The sequence below is a fragment of the Carassius carassius genome, chromosome 23 (genome assembly GCF_963082965.1).
Source record: "Carassius carassius chromosome 23, fCarCar2.1, whole genome shotgun sequence".
Classification (NCBI taxonomy): domain Eukaryota; kingdom Metazoa; phylum Chordata; class Actinopteri; order Cypriniformes; family Cyprinidae; genus Carassius; species Carassius carassius.
The window spans coordinates 27,572,185-27,593,583 of record NC_081777.1 but is presented as its reverse complement, the minus strand read 5'-3'; positions in this window follow the sequence as shown (position 1 = coordinate 27,593,583).

The following is a 21,399-nucleotide window of genomic DNA, read 5'->3' as shown; positions in this document are numbered from 1 at the left end:
CGCACAGACACACACTCCAGGCACAGTTATATCTCATAACCCATGACTTTACATCTGAACGAGAGTCACGCAGTGCTGCTGTTATGATTGATCTGAGAGATTCATCAGTGGACGGCATGTTTCTGAGGTCAAGCTGCCTCAGATCAGGTTAGAGAGGGAGTGAACTCCTCGCACATACTTCACAATAGAGCGTGACCTCCGATAACCTCATTGCCTGAAGCATGTGTGCTTGTGTTTTCAAGGCAAGAGCTCCTCTCCAATCAGGGTTTCTCATCTCCTCCATCGTTTGGTCAATAGTGCATGCGGTGCCCTGCTGGGGAAGTCAAGGTCAGTAGGTCACAATCGCACACACAAATCCACACGCACAAATTCATTGCATCTTAAAGGAGAAAATAAACAACAGTTTAATCCTTTATAAACCTAATTCATAATCATTTTACACAAGTAAGTCTTAAATGAACCACATTACGCCAACATGTGATCCGTCTTTGCTCTGAGTTTGACAACAAGGGCTTTCTGTCTGATTCGGGGCACGGCCACGGACGGCAGTGACAACCACATGTGGAGTGCAATGAAATGGAAATGACTGTTTCTGGGCTGATGGGAGAACTCATTTATCAGTGCTAAAGTCTTGAGTAATACCGCTTTCTCTTCCTGTGCATCCCGCTATGGCCAAGACAAGCAGAAAGTGATCTTTTCTCTCCAGAATGCCCTCCTGTAGTGGTAATCACTGGAGCTCTTTAACCATACAAGAGCATCTATTAACAAAGATGTTCTGCTTTGAGCTGAGGCAGGTCAAAGGTGGAGCTGGTTGATGGAACGAGAGAGAAACAGACAGACAGAGCATGAGAGGTTCAAATTGGATAGATTAGGCTCAGCTGGGTGTTGTCTATACGAACAAGTTTCTTTGCTTAGAATCGTATATTTAAATTCTGCTACTTATGAGTAAAGGAAAACTGCAATTAAAGTAAATTTTAGTTGGAATTCATTTTTTCATTTCAATTCATATTTATTTTGTTTTAACTGATTTTTATTTTATTTTACTTTACCTTCAGGTGCTTTACATTCACATGCCGCCAGAGATAATGATGGCAAATTCATCCCATAAAAATACTGAGTAATTACGCATCAGTTGTGTTCGAATAACTTTGGTCGGATCAAGATAATGATGTACCATTTCTACATAAAATAGATTTTTTAAAGTTTAATTTAATGCTTTTATTCAATTTAGAAATGTTCTGTAAATTAATTTATATATTCTATCACAATATATGGGGGCAGCTGTAGCCTAATGGTTAGATACTTGGACTAGTTACCTGAAGGTCGCAGGTTCGAGTCTCGGTACTGGCAGGAGTTGTAGGTGGGAGGGAGTGAATGAACAGCTCCCTCTTCCACCCTCAATACCCATGGCTGAAGTGCCCTTGAGCAAGGCACTTAACCCCGAGTTGCTCCCCGGGCGCTGGATATATAGCTGCCCACTGCTCTGGGGGTGTGTTCACTTCTCACTGCTGTGTGTGTGCACTTGGATGGGTTAAATGCAGAGCACCAATTCCGAGTATGGGTTACCATACTTGGCAAATGTCACGACTTTCACTTTTTTTCATTTTCACAATTGTATAATACTGTGGTGTTTTGTATATGCAACTTAGTTTCATTAAAAAAAATCATTTTAATAATTTATTGCATCTTACGTGTTTTCTCAGTGATGCCCTTCAACTTGGAAACTAAAGAAAACCCCACTCATAATTACACATTAAACTTCTAAATTTGATCTTACATGATTTGAAGTCACCATATGATCTGAAGGCCACAAAAGAGCCAGTCTGGCCTGATGGGCAAGGTCTGGATGGTGGTAGAAATTAGTGTAGTTGCCTCAGTCATTCATATTCCTTCTAGTCTTTTGGAAGACCTCGAGACTAAATTGGGCCACAGTTTTGCTACTTGGCTCTGATTTTTACATATTTTAACCAATGCTGGTTGCCTACTTATGAAAGTAAAGATGCTTTTGCCCAGCTACCATGTGTTCGATTGGACTGTGATCTGAAATGTCTCCTTTGTTTAGTATGCTCACTGCTCATTTCATCATTACAGCGTCACATTTTCTGTAAAAAAGCTGATGCTTTAACACAAAAGCAATGATATTTATGTAATATGCTTAGTGAATTGAAAGTGCTTTAGCTGCACTTTCTTCAGGTAAAGTTGGGTATAATACCATATGTAGATTATATGAATATGATGCTGAACAGTTTTGAAAACAATAATTTTGTCTAACTGACAAGTACAATGCATGCTTGATACAAACTTATAGCATCATATAGTGGTAGAATGAATTGACTAGATGTGCAACCCATAATACAGGCTCTGCTGTAGGTCAGTCCACTCATGATCTCAGAAAGTGCACATGTTTGCAGATATGAGTGCACACATGTCATGACTCAAGCTAACTAATGCATCTTACACTCTCCCAGTGGACGCAGGACACCACGATGACCGTGTCCTCTACAGGACAAAGACAAAAAGATGATTTATGAGACCTGGAATGAAAGCACATACCATTTAGATATAGATAATTATATGATCTTCATGTGGAATGGGTGTTCTACAGTATTCTGCTTGAATTAATTTATCGTTGAAAAGGGAGAAATATTGTGTTGGTTTCTTATCTATCATTCTCGGCTCTGTTGTTGAGTTTATAAAAGCACTTGCTCTCTCGCTCTCTCTTTGTTAACAAAGCTGATGAATATTTCAGACTGTGCGTTTGAGAGTTTTTGAAGCTTCATGGTTTATTTAATAGCCGGAACAAATTGGAGCACCTACAGTATCTCAAGAAACCAGTGGAAAACTAGAGGCCAGTTGTAATTCTTGCTGTGATGAGTGGGGCGGGGCCGAGGGACATGGGAGCGAGGCCGGGGGAGTGATTGGAGATGAACTACACCTGTTCGTCCCACCGGTCTCGAGGCCCATGGAGGAGATGGAAGGATATAAAACTGGAGCGACGACAGTGAAGGACGAGAGAGGACCAGGCCTGGGCTTTTAGTTGTGTTTTGGGTTTTATTTTATGCGCACCAGTCGTCCGTGAGGGGCTGGTGCGCTGTTTTGTGTTTATTTTGTTATTAAAATGTTTTTGATTGTCCGCCGGTTCCCGCCTCCTTCTTCCGGATGAATATGAAGGTTTTATCGTTACAGTGGTGCCGAAACCCGGGAGAAGGAGGGACGCGCTGCTGAAGATCCCTCGCCGCTGTGGTGAATCCGCGGTGCCAACGAGCTGGCGAGGAGTGTGCCGCCATGGACGCTCGAGGCGGTGGGCTGGAGCGAGTTGCCGGGGACGGGCGAGCTCGCTACCGGCCGCCCACGATGTGGAGAGACGGCTGCCGTCCGTGAGGGAGCGGAGGAGTCGGCGCCGTTCGCCAGGTGGCCGAAGCCTGCTGCCATCCGCCGGAACGGGGAGGAGCAGGGAACGGGGGACTCCTGCCGGCTGCCCAAAACCGGAGGAGCCGTCGCCGTCCACCGGGCGGCGGAGGAGTGTCGTGCCGTCCGCCGAGGGCCGTCCAGTGCCACCGCCAGGCACCGCGGAGGAGATCGCCCAGCTGGTGGAGGGCCGAGCAGCGGTGCGTCTGGGAACCGGAATTTTTTTTTTTTTTTTTTTTTCCTCTCTCCCCTCTCTCCCCTCTCTCGTCTCTGTCGCTCCTCCTTCCATCTCCTTTTCTCTCGCCTCGCCTGTCCTACCCCCAGGTTCCCGCAGGTCCCCGGGAGCGGCCCCCCCGGAGGGAGGGGGGGGGGGGGGGTTGAGTAGAGCGCAGTCTCGGGAGTACCCCCCGGCCTGCGAGGGGCGATGGGGGTATGTGACGAGTGGGGCGGGGCCGAGGGACATGGGAGCGAGGCCGGGGGAGTGATTGGAGATGAACTACACCTGTTCGTCCCACCGGTCTCGAGGCCCATGGAGGAGATGGAAGGATATAAAACTGGAGCGACGACAGTGAAGGACGAGAGAGGACCAGGCCTGGGCTTTTAGTTGTGTTTTGGGTTTTATTTTATGCGCACCAGTCGTCCGTGAGGGGCTGGTGCGCTGTTTTGTGTTTATTTTGTTATTAAAATGTTTTTGATTGTCCGCCGGTTCCCGCCTCCTTCTTCCGGATGAATATGAAGGTTTTATCGTTACACTTGCTAATAAATTTAACTTTTTTTCTAGTATGTCTATTATCAACTGATGCACATCAATATTTTCATATTAGTAATAAACATCAATGTAAGCAGATAGAAGTGGGTAGATGGACATGAAAAACAAATACATTCAATTGAATTGGGCATACTCCACAGGAAGTTGAACTGGAAAGACATGAAGTAAAATTTATTCTGGGAAATGCATTTGGAGAAAATATGTGTATATAAATAGTACCGTTTGTTAATGTTTTTGCAAGTAATATTGTGGAATATTATTACAGTTTTAAGTTATTGTTTTCTATTTAAATATATTTTAAATGTTATTTTATTCCTGGGATCCAAAGCTGAATTTTCAGCATGATTCCTTCAGTCTTCAGTGTCACACGATCCTTCAGAAATCATTCAGTTTGTCGACTTGCTGAAGAAACTTTTATTTCATTAACATTATGAATTAATTTAATTGTAATTTTATTTAATGTGTCCTTCCTGAACAAAAGTGTTCAAAAAAACAAAAACAAAAACAAAGGAAGAGTAGGAAGACTGAAACAACAGCATGTAAATATTAGAAACAAGGACTATTGATAAAACTGTACATAATTCTTTGAGCTATGACTGATTTGAATCATTTATCTGCATATAAGCTTCAAAACACACACAGGCATGTGTGCATTTAGACGCAGAGGCTGACAGCACTGACTTCTCAAAACAAATGTCATGGAAAAAAGTCGAGGATTGAGATATCAAGGAGGTACAAGGTGTGTTTGGCAGAATATAACAGGGCAATTACGCTGCTCCAGATGTGTTCAGCAGCGCTGACAGACAGAAAGAGAGAGAGCAGCTTCCTTTAAGCCAGTGACAAGAGAGGAATATTGATAGTCTCCTTAGGGAAGAAGGGAAGGAGGAATGTATGATGGAGAGAGAAACAGTTGTTACCTCTGAGGGTGTAATGACTACCTGTGCAGCTCACACCTGATTTATGCCTTCACCTGAGCGCTGCCACGACACGCTACACACACAAACACACACACACACACACACACACACACACACACACACACACACACACACACACATGCATACCCACCTGTGGAGTGATGGCTTCATTCACAGGATACATTTGTATGTCTGTGTTTAAGAAAGCATCTTAATTTTCCAAGTACCACCATCTCTGACATTACAGGCCACAGCTGGTTTAAGATCTGAACAATATGGGCCTGTAAATACAGAGAATTCCTTTATTCCACCCACAATGATAAGAAAGGTGCCATTAGGGTGACACAAACTACACTAAAATAATGCAATAAACATTAAAATAAAATGTATAACCTTAAAAAAAAAGTAATTTAAAATTTCACACAAAACACCTTAAAGCACATAACTGATTGCAAATTGATATTAAAAATATTAAATAAAATATCATCACATATGATTTTGGAAATATCCCTATACGATTACCTTTCAAGGTGGTAAAGTGGCTCATACATTGTGAATAGAATAGCATTAATTTTGTGAAAAGATAAAAGATAAAAGACATTCACGTCATCAATAAAGAACAAAATCATCAATAAATAGCAAATAATCTGCCTGTATTGGACTCATAATTAGCTGAATTGATTTTGCTGATGGAGTTATTTTGAGTTCAAGGGTCAGATGGTTGGGTATTGAGTTCCAGCTCCTCCTTGGACTAATCTGTATTCAGTTCTGCCCTGTCTTGATCATGCGTTATGGATAAATGTTTGTTGATTCAGGGTCAGTAGGAGCTCTGGGAAGGCTGCTCTTGTCATTGACATCAAAGATGACGAAGGTTGCCTTTTAGCAGAAGCCTGCCATTGCTAAGCATCATTATGCAAATGTTTTTGAAGATGAAAGAATACCAAATTTTAAAGTACATTAGGTAATAATTATCTATAATGTTTAAAGCTTGTGAATGATGCAATATATGTTTAATGGTGAACAATATCTTTGTGACAAATTGTTTTTTTTTTTTTTTTTTTTTTTTACTTGTTTAACTAATTTACCTCACCTAACAAATATTTTGAATAATTTGACAATCAACCCCACAAAAAAACAAAAACAAAAAAAACAACAACATTGGCCTGACCTTTGACCCTGTGGGTAAAAGGTTGTGGCAGGGCAGCATAAGCTTTTCATAGATCACTCAACACAGAGAAACAATTTCATTTGCAACAACACTAACCTGATGTAACTTAAAAAGCATCAAACATTTAACATTATAGTCTGTGATCAATTATAATTGTTTTTAAATTTATTGTTGATTTTTTTTTTCATTGTTTGTGGGTGTAGCAGCATTGCTTTATAAAAATTGTTCCCCCCAAAAACATTTGCTAAAAATCTCCTTACTCTCAGGCCATCTAAGATGTAGATTCGTTTGTTTCTTCGTCAGAACATTTAGATGATCAACCAACAGATAAACTAACTCAAAGTGTCTTAGCAAGTACGTCAACTTATTCTACTATACTAGATTCAACCATTCTTGAGCATAGTAATACTCTAATCAGAGTTAGTTGGCCTATAGTTGCAAAGTTGTTTATAGTAGATCGATTAAGAGGACAATCAAAATGAAATGTAACCATATAAAACATTGCAATTTTTCAGTAGGAGTATTAAAGGGTTAGTTCACCCAAAAAGGAAAATTATGTCATTAATAACTCACCCTCATGTCGTTCCAAACCCGTAAGACTTCCGTTCATCTTCGGAACACAGTTTAAGTTATTTTAGATTTAGTCCGAGAGCTCTCAGTCCCTCCATTGAAGCTGTGTGTACGGTATACTGTCCATGTCCAGAAAGGTAAGAAAAACATCATCAAAGTAGTCCATGTGACATCAGAGGGTCAGTTAGAATTTGTTGAAGCATCGAAAATACATTTTGGTCCAAAAATAACAAAAACAACAACTTTATTCAGCATTGTCTTCTCTTCTGGGTCTGTTGTGAGCGTGTTCACTGCAGTATAGTGATATCCGTTTCGCGAACGAATCACTCGATGTAACCGGATCTTCTTGAATCAGTTCTCCAAATCGAACTGAATTGTTTGAAACAGTTCGCGTCTCCAATAAGCATTAATCCACAAATTAAACTTAAGCTGTTAACTTTTTAAATGAGGCTGACAATCCCTCTGAGTTAAAACAAACCAATATCCCGGAGTAATTCATGTACTCAAACAGTACACTGACTGAACTGCTGTGAAGAGAGAATTGAAGATGAGACGAGCCGAGCCAGATAACGAACGATAGATTGACTCGTTCTCGAGTCAAGATCCGGTTGCATTGGTTTTCGGATCACCAGTAGTGATGGGAAGTTCAGTTCTTTTCCGCAAACCAGTTCTTTCGGACAGTTCGATTCAATAAACCGGTTGAAGAAAACGGTTCACCGATTCTTTTGCGCTCTATGTAATGGCGTCATTGGCGATGGTTGCCCTTGATTCAAGCCTTCAGTTTACCCACCCTCATAACATTAGCACAGAATCAGTTCAGAATCAATCACCAAAAGAATCAGCTCGGTTCAGACGCGCTGTGTGTCAGCCTGCTTCACGCTAAATCACGCATTCACGATGTAAACTCCATCGATGATTGTCTTTAAGTTGGAGTGATTAAAATCACCCGCAATAGAAAAGCAACCTTCTGGTGAGCAGTCTGTTGTTAACTAATGGCCGCATGCAGTTCGTTCATAGCAAGCTTGGCATTAGCATCCGGTGGAATACAGACTGCAGTTATAATGGTGGAAGTGAACTCCCACGGCAGATAAAAAGGTCTACACTTAACCATGAGAAACTCTAGTTTAGCTAAGAAGTGTCTCCCAACAGTTCGTACACCAAGCTTTGTTATCATAAATGCACAATCCGCCCCCTCTGGTCTTGCCGGAGTCATCTGCTGTCCTATCTGCCTGGAGTGTGTAGCGATTTTAGAGGCTCAAGTTGTCAGAAAGTGTTTTGGCTCATGGCTGGGCCTACTGTTACTGTTAGTGTGCTGAAAATCATTAAAGCTAAAAAAAAATAATTAATTAATAAAAAAAAGACTGCTTTACTGCCTGTCTAGTTGACTCATCTGTAGACAGAATTGTACAAGATTATAGTTTGTTCCAGCTCAGCAATAATGTTACGCAGAAAAAACATAATGAGAAAAATATTATATCAACTACTGACAAACTTTAAAGCAGTGCTGAGTGTATAAACTCTTTCCCAGATTAAACTCTAGGAATGTTAGCTTGCCTAAGACAAGTGCAGTTTGACATGATTTTGGCGACCTTTCAGAGCTGCACTCTGGAAACCAAAGCGAACCTCTCAGTGCACGTCAAAGAGAATTGCATTCAAACGTCTTGCTGTCATAACCATTCAGTTTCCTACGCTGATTGTTTAACACAATCACAATATCATGTGTATTTAATTGGCCTTCCTAAGGAAAGCTCTATTTTTTCTGAGGCAAATAATGGAGATGAAAATTTTGTTGAATGCTATCAGTCTTGTTTATTTATTTATTTAGGTCCACTGGTCTTCTAATATCTGTTGAGGCGGAAATCCAAATCTAACTCTTCTAGTTTAAAAAGTGTAAAGAAAGAGATTAAGAAAGAGACAAATCCCAAAAAGTCTATTATAGCAAAAGAGGCATGTGGAAATGATTTACTTATTATTGACACTACACACACACACACACACACACACACACACACACACTAAAACAGCAATTATAAATTATAGGACATAATAAGACACTGATAAACTAGCCGTAATGTTTTGGGTGACAGGTTTTTGAGTGTGATTCAGTAAACAGCAGTAAGTAAGTGTGTTCTTGTGCTCTATTGATCACTGATACACTCTCCACTCTCACTCACTTACTATAGGCCAAGGCCAGAGTCAGGTTCACTCTGCACAGGAATTAAAAGCACATTGACTGGTAGCAAGTTTCTGAAGAACACCACAGAACTGGTGTCAGATTGTCTTTTACAATATCCCTTACTTGTTTTCTTCATGCAGTCTTCTTCATTTCACCATCTCTTTATATCCTTGGACGATGGTGGGTGTAGCTGACAATAAAATCCTGCCTAAAAAACAGATTCAGAAGTACTGATCCAGTATGTTTTTCCTTTACTCCTGGTATGATTAATATTAAGAGGCTGTGATAGTCACTTTATTTTACTTTTATCTAATGAAAAGCCTTTTATTTTGTAAGGACTTTATATGCAGTATGAACATGTGTTCACACACACAAACACACACATACATATTTAAAGTTTTTGAGTTATTTTTATGGAAGCTTGTTTCCATCCCAGAGTTAAGTAAGTAAATGAGGTAATTATGACATTATTTCTCACAATGACTTTATGTTCAACATTTGTGACTGTATTTCTCACAGTTTGTTATTATATCTCACAAAGTAACATTCTTATTTTAAGCTTTATATCATGATATATTTTATTTTTACTCTGAGGCTCTGATTAACTCTGATCATGTTTGCTGATTTAATCTAGCAGATTTGCTTAGGCGGCAGGTGAGCAAATCTGACAAAATATGTCAGATTTTATAGTTGCATTCATATTTTGTCAGTGTAATGAAATCAGACAGCACAAGGCAGGCTGATCGCTGGATTTATTGTTAGTCAGCTGATAAGGGTCAAGACTTTTTGTCCAGGCGTTTCATCTCTGCCATTATTTCAAGACTTCCCATAAACCTGCACTGCTGAGTGCAGGAAAGCAGCCCACTCTATATAAAACACCTCCATACATGTCAGTGCTGTTAGTTGCATTTTAATCACTATTTCTCAGCTAATGTACATTTTAAGGATCTTTAAGTGAAGCTATAGAAAGGCATATGGACATGAGACTTTATTAAAGCTGTTTAATGTCATGTTTGTATGCCATGCCTGTATGCATAATGCTGCAAACAAATGATGAACATTTAATTTAATCTTTTTTATAAATACCTGTTATGTTTTATTGATGAAATCCTCCAAAAAGCTCTTGTAAAAATGCTAATTACTTTAAATCCACTGCGTGCTGGAATTTGCATGAATGTCACATAAGAGAATAACCCCAGCTGAGTAAACATAATGCAAACAATGTCAAAAGAAAGAAACACTCAGCCTGCATTGTAAAATCAGGTAAATGTTACTGGCAGGAAAAACACGTAAAAGAGCTGCTTTCATTGTACTTCAGTCTTCGTTAAATTCATACAGCTTTGGTATGTTTTACAAATTTAATCAAGTAATTCAGATAAGATTATCCGATTAAATTCATAGCGAATTATCGAATTCAGTTTTTGTTTTTATAGAAGAATAAAAAAAGAATAGAAGTATGTTTTCTTTACAGGCCTTTTTTATTTTTATTTTTTATTAAAGTCTCTTATGCTCTTATGCTCATCAAGGCTGCATTTGTTTGATCAAAAAAATAACTATTTTCTAGTTAAATATATATTAAAATGTAATTTACTTCTGTGATGCAAAGCTGAATTTTCAGCATTATTAGTCCAGTCTTGAGTGTCACATGATCCATCTGAAATCATTCTAATATCCTGATTTACTGCTCAAGGGACATTTCTTTATTTATTTATGTTAATTATGAATGTTAGAAAGAGTAAATAAATTGTGCGCACGATTTACTAATTTGTTCCCTCAATGTACTAAAACGTGTACACGATTACTATTGCGTTCCCTCGATTTACTATTGCGTTTGCTCGATTTGCGAGAAAATCGAGGGAACGAATTAGTAAATCATGCGCACAATTTATAAATCGAATGAACGCAATAGTACATTGAGGGAACGAATTAGTAAATCATGCACATGATTAAGCCTTATATTTTTTCCTGCGTGTCATGTGCGGGGCTCCGTACAATAGAAGTACTAGTGAGTAGCTTTGTGAATGATAAAAATGACAAAGGTTGTGATACCACAAGTCCATATCAAGTGTGCAAGCCATTTGGAAAAGGGCTTTACAGTTTACTATATAGTGCATCTCTGACGAATAGTGCACTAATGCCAGAAAGAGATTGTCTGTTTTGGGGCTTGTTTCATTCCTCAAATTGAGTAATTTTGATGAACTTATTGGCCTCATTACACTCCAGTGTCATAGTAAGTAAGCAATGACTCTGATGACCGTGGAGTTGGTAGAATGAGACATCTCCTCTCAGAGGAGCTCTCTAACCACTGATTTATTGCCACTAATTAATGTCTGCGAGCGAACAGATGTTTTCATTTCCATTAATGCACCTGAAATGGTACCATAACAACCATTTGTTGAGTGAGTGTTGAGAGAACCTTCACTGGGACAAATATGAGCCTAAGCAGACTGATAGATATATTACATTTAGCGGTTTCCATACTTTTAAAAAAATAGCACATTCAACTAAGGCCATTTATTCCATTTAGAGTGCCAACAAGTAAAATACAATTTAATAAGGAAAGCAAAATGGTGTTTTTGATAGCAATTGCATCCACAACACAGGTGCGAGATAATTTTTAGGAGTCTGTGAGAAGAAGTGAAAGTGATTGATGAGAGCTGTATGCATGCCACCTCTCTCTCTCTCTCTCTCTTTCTCTCTCTCTCTCTGGCTGGTTTATTGGTGGGCTGCTTTGGTTGTGGTAATCTGAAGCAGATGGCAGTTTGTTTGAAGTCCCTGCAGATGGTCATCATCGCTCCGCTCTTCAGCACCTGAGCCGTGAGGGATCCAGACGCCACACAGAGACCTAACCTGCCAGAAAAGCTAAATTAACATCATGCAAAATGACCAAAATAACCTATTCTGAAGGATGAGTCAAAACCGCGAGTGCTAATCAGGTCTAGAAATGCATTCAGTGTGTCAGCCATGATTACAGATCTCCATGCTGTATAAAAAACATGTTGTGTTTAATATAATCAGGAGTGGCTATTTTAACCAAAAGAGCCATATTAGCATTACGGGAAAGCTTGTCCAGACCTATGTTATTTTAGTTTTGAATTAACCTGCAGTTTTCCTGGAACATCTCCATTAAAAACTTATTTTAGTCTTAGAGTATGGTAAATTTGTGTCTAGAGTTGACCTATGATATTAGGTTGTTTAAAACAAACACATACTCATTGACACAGTTTGTGCAGAGCGCTATGCATTCTGGGATTGAAGCCAAACACAGCTCTTCCAGTCGAGCGATGCAGATCCAAAGGACGTTTGAAGGCAATATGCTGCATACAAAGGAAAACGGGCATTCAGAAGGGCAAAAAATAAATAAATAAAAAAATCTGATTGTGTGCACAATTTTCATTATAGTTAAAGGTTATCAAACCCATCTTCTGCTTTTGCTTTAATCTGATAGAGGATGAAGTCTCATTTCATACTCTAGAAAGCATGAAGGATACAGTCTCTGCATTGCGAGCCAAATACCTCACAGATGAACGGCGTTAAACAGTGTGTCTGCCCTCTCGCTAAGATGCAAAAAATGATTAGTCAGCACAATCATCATTGCTTTTTTTCTGTTCATTTGGTGTCATATGTCACGGTACTCTGAAAATATCACTTTGAAATGTAACTTGTGTGGTTCAGTGGAGCTTGATCTTTAAAACGTATGGCTGAGCAGACGATAGGATGTACTTGGCAGGAAATGGCCATTGTGACATGCTCAATATGGTGTATTGCTTTTTTCTTATTGTTAAAGCTGAGTTGTGAATGACAGTAAGACCAAAATGGAGAAAAACTTGAAGTTCTACCCCACCGTCCTGCTAAACATAAAGCTATACTTAAAAACTGTGTCTGGAAGAAGTTCAGAGTGCTGAAGATTTAAATTACTTCATGAGTAACTTTGTCTCGGTTGTTGGCCTTCATTAAGAAAACAAATTTAGATGGCATAGCTTAAATCATTTGGACTTGATTGGAAATGTTGGGGATTATATTGGGTCTTTAAAGAGATCTGGTTTGTGATTTGACTTTCTTAAGGGTGAGAAAGTGATCCTTCAGCTGGTGCCTTTACACCTGTTGTTTTAGTATGTTTATTCAGGTGGTGCCACTCATAAGGTCTGGCGAAAGAGTTGCTCTGTGTCTGGATATATTTGAATATGAATTTGCAATCCATAAAATTGCTGTACTAAAATTAATAATCTTACTGATATAAAAATGGATTCCTACTATTTCTTGTTCATGTTGAGCAAAACGTGTATATCTTTGATTTCCATGAGCCAAATAATAGAATAGAATAGTCTGTTCCCTTTCGAAAGGGAACTCTACACTACGTCAGAATGACGCTTTGGGGAACGCCTCAGGCGTGACAGGTGTCTGAAATCACTATCAAATCATGGCAATCATAATGACCGGCGACAGCCCGTGAATCATTAACGTGAATGATTAACGTGCGACCTGCAAGTATAAAAGGGAGCCTTGCAAACATGACAAACATATTTTTGTCTTCAGGGACTGTCTGTTTGATATCGCTGGAAAAGTCGGCAAAGAAAATGAAATGCACGGAGAAGGCTGAAAGCTTCAGGAAGTGTGCGGATCCATGCCCAAGGTATTTGACGCCGGGTGATTCACACGAACTGTGCGTTCTCTGTCTGGGCAAAGAGCATGCACAGGCGGCTCTTGAGGGAGCTGTCTGTGCAAACTGTGAGCGTTTTGCTTTGAAAACGCTCCGCTCTCGTCTAGCCTTCTTCTCGAGTGAGGAGGGCTCACCATCTGTACCTCGTGGTTCAGGTCCCGCTCGCGCTGAGGCAGAGCGGCGACTCGCGTCATGGGGTTCCCAGAGGGATCTCGCCGATCGTCTTGAGAGGGGTGTTAACCTCTCAGATGATTCGGCGGATGACGAGGGTGAGTTGCAGGTGGATGACGAAGAGGATTTTTCTCCTACTGTTCCTGCAACAGATGCTCTTCAGGACGGGCAGGTGATGGATGAGGAGGAGGTCATTCAGGTGGACCCTGAACCCTCTCAGCCACCCTGCCCCGTGTATGCTGAGCTGCTGGATGTAATGGAACGCGCCACTGACAGGTTGCAACTGCCATGGCGGCGCGTTAGGGGAGAAGTTGTTCGTGGCAGGCTGGACGATCGATTTCTCCCCGGCCATAGACCACCAGCTCAGGCGAGCCTTCCATTTCTTCCTGATCTCCATACTGAGATCGAGAGGGCATGGAAGAACCCATACTCTGCTCGGATCCACCGACATCAGCGGGCTAGTTTCGCTGATGTTGAGGGGATCGGCGAGTATGGGTATGTGTCGATGCCGCCCATTGACGAGACGTTTGCGAACCATCTCGTGTCTGGGCGGGCGTCGACACTGAGTGCTCCAGCCCTGCCATCCAAACCGCTCAAGACCACAGCGCGTTTGAATGGCAGAGCATACACGGCAGCGGGTCAGGCCGGTGCTGCCCTGCACACTATGGCGGTGTTGCAGGCGTACCAGGCCGACCTGCTGGGGGATCTCGACCAGGGGGCAGGGCTGTCCCCTGAGGCGGTGGCTGAGCTGCGCCGCACCACAGATCTTGCTCTCCGGGCTACTAAACAGACTGCCGCTTCGATCGGTCGATCGATGGCGGCAATGGTGGCCACGGAGAGGCATCTGTGGTTGAACCTGGCTGGCATCGGGGAGAAAGAGAAGGCCTTTCTCCTTGATGCACCGGTTTCGCCCTCTGAACTTTTTGGCACCTCCGTGGAGGCGGTGGTTGGAAAGTTCAGGGAGGCGAAGGCGCGCTCAGCGGCGTTTAAGACCTGTATACCGCTGAGATCCGGATCCGAGCCCAGACAGGCGGGAGAGCCTGGCCCTTCACGACCTGAGGGCCGTAGACAGGGCCAGAGAGCTAGTGTCGCCTCTCGTGCACCCCCTCCATGTAGGAGCAGGTCACAGAGGAGGCGTGACTCCCGCAGGAAAAAGAAGGATTTGAGGGAGGTGATCCAGTACAAACGATCACAGCGTTAGTGATGGATCATCTCCTGGAGGGCTGTTACTATCCTAGCCCTCTCCTCTTTTTCCCGACTCTCCAGGCGTTTCTTACACCAGGCCTGGGGCTGGGTCTAGGATGAGAACAAGGTTCTGATGGCCCGCCTCGGCTTGGTTGGTGAGAGCGCCTCTTTCAGGCATGTAAAGTGATGGTCCCCAGGTTCATAGAGAACTCTCTGGCGAGTCTTCACTCTGCACGCCGCAGGTGAACTGGTTGGTTTTTAATATAATTTCTGTGTGTATACTAACACTGATTTGTATTTCTCTACAGACCTTGTTCCCTGTATAGACCTAGGGAGTCATTCTTAGAGGAGCAATGAGGTAAGGTATTGGAACTTCAGGGCCCTGAAGCCCCCCCCCCCCCAGCTTGTGGCTAGAACGATTTAGGGAGAAGCTCAAAAAAAGATTTGACTCCCGTGTGAGTAGGTGATGGCCTTCCTGTCATGACATTTTTATGCGTGGTGGGCCACTACTCATTTCTATGTTAGCCTCAGGGCTTTAAGCCGCCTAGGGGTAGAGTAGTTGGTCTTCCTAAAAAAAAAAAAAAAAAAACTTTTTTACTTTAGGTTTAGACTGACGCTGGCGCTTCAGATAGATCTTATGTCCTACCTTTCGGTTTGTGACATTGGTATCCTGAGTACTTCGCTCCCCTGGCAGTAGGTTGAGTGTTTCACAGCCTCTCAATCAAGTAGGCTGTGGCTCCTCCGAGCCCTCAGGTAGATCTATGCTTGTAGGTCGGCCCTAACCCGGGCCGCCTCTGTAGCTGGCCTAGGCTATGTTTGGGATGTTGGAGGCGTTTTGCTAAGTATAGCTGCCGCATTTTATTATGTGTAGGCTTCCTCCCCGAGATTTCAGCCTCCTCCCTTAAATGGGAGTTGTTGGCCAAAGCCCGCCCCTTTCACTGCATTCAGGGGTGATAGAGTAATGCAGGGTGGTAGTTGAGGTATGATCCTTCAGGCGGGTCAGGCTGTCTTTCGCTCTGCGATGTGATAGTTTGCCAGACCCTGCCAAACAGAGCTAGTTGTTTTTAGGCCTCTAGAGCTGGCTCCACTCAGCCCGTTGAGCTGAACCGCTCGGACGATGGGTGAAAGTTGGTTGGCTTGCAAGCAAGCTCCGCTCCCCCAGGCTGGGCACAGGACAAATCCCTGTCACCCTTTGGAGCCACTTGCAGGCCCCGCTCCCTGTCTAACATTTCAGGGGCATATGGTGTTACTCCCCCGCTAACGCAGGGTAGTTTTGAGTAATCCATTCTCAGCTCTGTATTATCTACCTCACACCATGATGGCTCCGGTTGAGCAGGGAGTTCTAACTACATTTCATTCCGGTATTTGAACTCCGCTCCCTTGAAGCCAGAGCATTGCCATGAGCTGATGCCCTTGCATTTAGTAGGTAGGCCATTAAAATGGGGCCTCCACTAGGCAGAGTGGCGTATGTTGTACTCCCCTGCTATGAGGGTATTGCTTTTTGCTGAGTACACTGCCTTTGGCAATGTGATTAGGTACCAGGATGCTGTAAGCGCTGTAGTAACAGTTTTTCTGCCTTGAAGGCTGCAAAGTTAGGTAGTAGGCCCCAGCAGGCCTCCTTGACTGGGTAACCCCTAAGATAGGGCTCCTAGGCCAGCTCACCTTTGGTGGTTGGCCCTGGTAGTTTGGGCAGAAGACTCACTACCGAGTAGTAGGTCTTAACAGGCCTCCTCGGAGGTGGGTCACAACATTGTGGAGCATACACTAGGTCAAAACTTTAGGAAAGTTTTTTATTAGTATGGTTCCAGCAGTGTTCATTAAAGTAGCAGAAAGACTCGCTATCAGCTAGTAGGCTCGACCGGGCCTCCCTGTTAGGCGAGTCCCCAGCAGCAGTACACATCCAGCTGATTAGACCGTTTCAGGAAGTAGGCCTCTTCAGGCCTCCCTGAAGATGGGCTCCCACATTTTTTGTGGAAATCAGGTAGTAGGCTTTACTAGGCCTCCCTGAGGGCTGAATCCCTCATACTGTGGTACTAAGTGGCCCTGAGGTTGAACTATCAGGTAGTAGGCCTCATAAGGCCTCCCTGAAGGCAAAGCCCCATAGACAGTCAACTGGACTGCCAGTCTGGCCCACTGTCAGCTGTGGTTTTCAGGTAGTAGGCCTCTCCAGGCCTCCCTGAAAGTAAGCTCCTTCATGTCATGGTTCTCTGGTAGTAGGCCTCACCAGGCCTCCCTGGAGTTGAGTTCCAACATACTTTGAGTTTCCACTTAATGTGGGTTTTCTGGTAATGGGTAGTAGGCCTCTCTAGGCCTCTCTGTAAGCGAACTCCTATGTACTGTGGTAGGCTTCACTAGGCCTCCCTTAAGTTGAGCTCCCAGGTTTTGTGGTTGTCATGTAGTAGGCCTCTCCAGGCCTCTCTGTAAGTGAACTCCCATGCGCTGTGGTTATCAGGTAGTAGGCCTCACTAGGCCTCCCTGAAGTTGAGCTCCCACATACTGTGGTTATCATGTAGTAGGCCTCTCCAGGCCTCCTTGGAAGGTTAGCTCCCACTTACTGTGTATTCCACTGAGCATGGTTTTTCAGGTAGTAGGCCTCTCCAGGCCTCTCTGAAAGTGAGCTCTCACGTTTTATGGTTATCAGATAGTAGGCTGCACCAGGCCTCTCTGATGGTGAGCTCCCACATACTGTGGTTGTCAGGTAGTAGGCCTCTCCAGGTCTCCCTGAGTAGTTTCACAGTGGTGCTGGGTTTTGTAAGCTAGTGGCCGCTTACTTTCAGTTTAGCAGACCTTATCAGGCAGCTACCAAAGGTGAGCTTGCGCCCTGGCTCGACTCAAGTTTTTATTCTCTGCTACGGGTTCCCTCCTGGAACCTCTTTATCTTGCTACAGCCTGGTTGCCTACCAGGTAGATCTAATGCTCCCCTCACTGAGGGTCAGTATGAGTATGTGGTCTCCTGAGTCTGATCAGTCGGTCGTAGGCCTCTCATGAGGCCTCCCAGTTAGATCAGTCCTTAGGCCCTCACAGGCCTCCTTAGTGTTTTGAAACACAAACACTGGGTTGATTTGTGGATCGAGTAGAGAAACTCCCCTCGCTGGCAAGGGTTGTAATGCACTATGCTGAGTCATACTCTCCAGGATATCCCGTCTCTGAGATCCGGTCCGAGTGGTTCACTGCCTGCTTCGCAGTCCCTCGGGTTGGATGCCTTCCTAAAGGCAAGTGTCCAGAGGCTCTGTCTTCGGACAGACAGGAAGTGGCCAGACTATAGTGTCTTGTATGGTGACACCAGGTCAGGCCTGCCTGGTGGCATTTCAGGTGGCACGTTCCCCTGAATAGTGACTGGCTGGGGTTCCCTCAGGTTCCCTAGCCACATTCCCTAGAAGGGACCCCTTCTAAGAAGTTGAAGTGTGGTCCTAGGCCCTTGAGCAGGCCCAGGTAGACCTTTCACTAAAACTATGTTTATGGAGGTTTTTCTGTGGTATCATATAGCTTGGGCTATGACCGTAGGGAGTGCTGTCACTGACAGTCCAGTGTGACCTGAGGGTGAGTGGTTCTAGCGTTTCATTTGAATTTGCTAGTTCTGTCAGTTGTCACTGCCGCTTGGCAGGCACTCCCCTTAGCATGGTGGCGTTGGTATATCGTTCCCCAAAGCGTCATTCTGACGTAGTGTAGAGTTCCCTTTCGAAAGGGAACGTCTCAGGTTACGACTGTAACCTATGTTCCCTGAGAACAGGGAACGAGACACTACGTCTTCCTGCCATGCCTCGGGGCCTGCCTGCAACAGTCCCTTCAGACGATAGGATGTTTGTCATGTTTGCAAGGCTCCCTTTTATACTTGCAGGTCGCACGTTAATCATTCACGTTAATGATTCACGGGCTGTCGCCGGTCATTATGATTGCCGTGATTTGATAGTGATTTCAGACACCTGTCACGCCTGAGGCGTTCCCCAAAGCGTCATTCTGACGTAGTGTCTCGTTCCCTGTTCTCAGGGAACATAGGTTACAGTCGTAACCGGAGACGTTTGTCTCTCTTTATGTATATTTTTTCTGTTGTATGCAATTTTTCTGTCTTATTTCAATCATACAGTATAACTTCAGAGGAAATAAAACATAACATTCCAAAATCACAATAAATAAATAAATAAATAAATAAATAATATTGTATTGCCTCTGTGAGCTTCTGTATGATTTGGAGCAGTTATTATTCATTTTGTAATTACTTTTGTTGCCCCTAGTCTAAAACTTGAAATCACTGTATTGTTCTAGGAAGCTAATATGTCATTATTTACTCACCCTCATGTATAACCTTCACAATGTATAAGACAAAATAAAAAATCTTGAATACTGTGCTGGTTGATCTCTTATTAAAATGAACCATAATTGGGGACTGGAGCTTTTAAGCTTAAAAATGAACACCGAAGTTAGCATAAATGTATCATAAAAAATGGGGTTGTATGCTCATATTGAATTCATAATTAAAGCATCACTTGCTATGTTTTGTGAAACATACAACATATGAAATTTGGAGAAATGCATTGAAGAGAAATTTATTTTATCCACACAATTCAAGTAAATATTGTTTGGTTCCAGACATTCTTCAATACTCACTGTATGTTTCACAGAAGATGGATGATCATGAGTAAATGATAGCAGAATCTTTATTTTTGTGTAGAATATTCCTTTTGTTATTTACTGAAAATACCGTATGGACGGTTTTATGAGACATTTAGAGTGCTTTTGCATTGTTTAAGCTTCAGTCGTTAATTACTATTATGCAAAAGAGAGCAACTAGTATAATTTTGTACAGTGGAGGACAGAAAGCCATACAGGTTTGGAACAACATAAAGGTGAACAAATGATGACACAATATTTGGCTGAACGATTCCTTTCCAAACCGAATTACTATCTTGCTAGGAAACTGTCATGAAGAGTTTCCTATTTATTTGAAATAGCTGCCTCCACATCTTCCATCTCACTCTTTCAAGACGATAATGAGAGGGCTTTGCAGTGGATGCGGTCAACTTATCAGACTCACACCTGCATCCTGAGTGACATCTGAGCCTGAGTCTGTCCATTAATCAACCCCTCTCAATCTCTCTCACACACAAACACACAGCAGGGTTGTCTTTCCATCGCATGTCATGTCTGGTCATTGAAAGACACCATCAACCACTTACATAAGAGCTGCAGATGGGACACAGGACTTTGCTTTTAAGCACACACATACACATGCTGATAGTTAGAGATAATTGGCTACTGAGACTCTAGGAGACGTGCTATCACATTATTCACTAGCACATAACACCTACACACACTTAACGCTAAAGTACTTAGCAATCACAAACATGTTGTGCCTTACAGCTCAGCCAGTAGTGACTTTACAGCAGGGTTGTTATTATATTTTCAAATATTTATGTATTTAATTTTGAATTTGCATTTTAAGGTTTGCTTAGTTTTTGTTCATTTTCATATGTAGTTTTTAGCTTTTTAGAGTTAGTGTATAGTAGTTAGTGCATCTTACAACACAGTCGGTAAGTGATATATTAATATTCAGTTCAGCATAGTTTTTATTTATACGTTTTTCATAATTTTGTATCTTATGGCTCAGTCAGTAAGTCATTTTATTATCATCTTTATTATTTATTAATTTTAATGTAGTTTTATTATTTTAGGGCTGCCAAAGTTAATGCACTAACTGGTAATTCATTTGTGTCCATTTTTATTTAAATTAGTATAAGTGATGAAAATGTATAGTATAGTTTAGTTTCCTCAGTTCTGATTTTAAGTTAGATTTCAGTCAATGAAAACATTTTTAATTTCAGATTTCAGTTTTCACTGATTATTATAATCCCAGAAAGTTTTTTGAAGGCACCTCTTAAGGACACTGATTTTAGGCAGGCTTCCAAGGCACCATAACGTCAAGTCAAATTATCTAACACAAATTCCAGTGCACTTTAGAGATAACTAAAGAAATATTTAATGCCTATTGTGTTTAATTTCCACTGTAAATGGATTAATACGTTTAAAACAAACATTTATAAATGGATTCCCTTTTATCTATTGCTCCAGAACATGTTATGCATACCTTTAAAATAACAAATCATCTCTGTAGACAGGACATGAGTTTTTGTGTTTGATTTCAGACAGCCATTGGAGCCAATCCAGCCTGCGTCACATCCCTTTATTCTTTTGAAAACAATTAGAGACAAACAGAATTGTGTTTTAGGGCTTCAAATCTCGAGATGACACTTTACACACGTTAAAAGTATATCAGCCCTGACTGTGGGAGGTGAAGTTTTAACCCTGTGCTGTATGGATGACACTTTAGGAATGTTGAGGAGAGACTAATTAACTCGTCCATCATCAGAGCCTCACTCA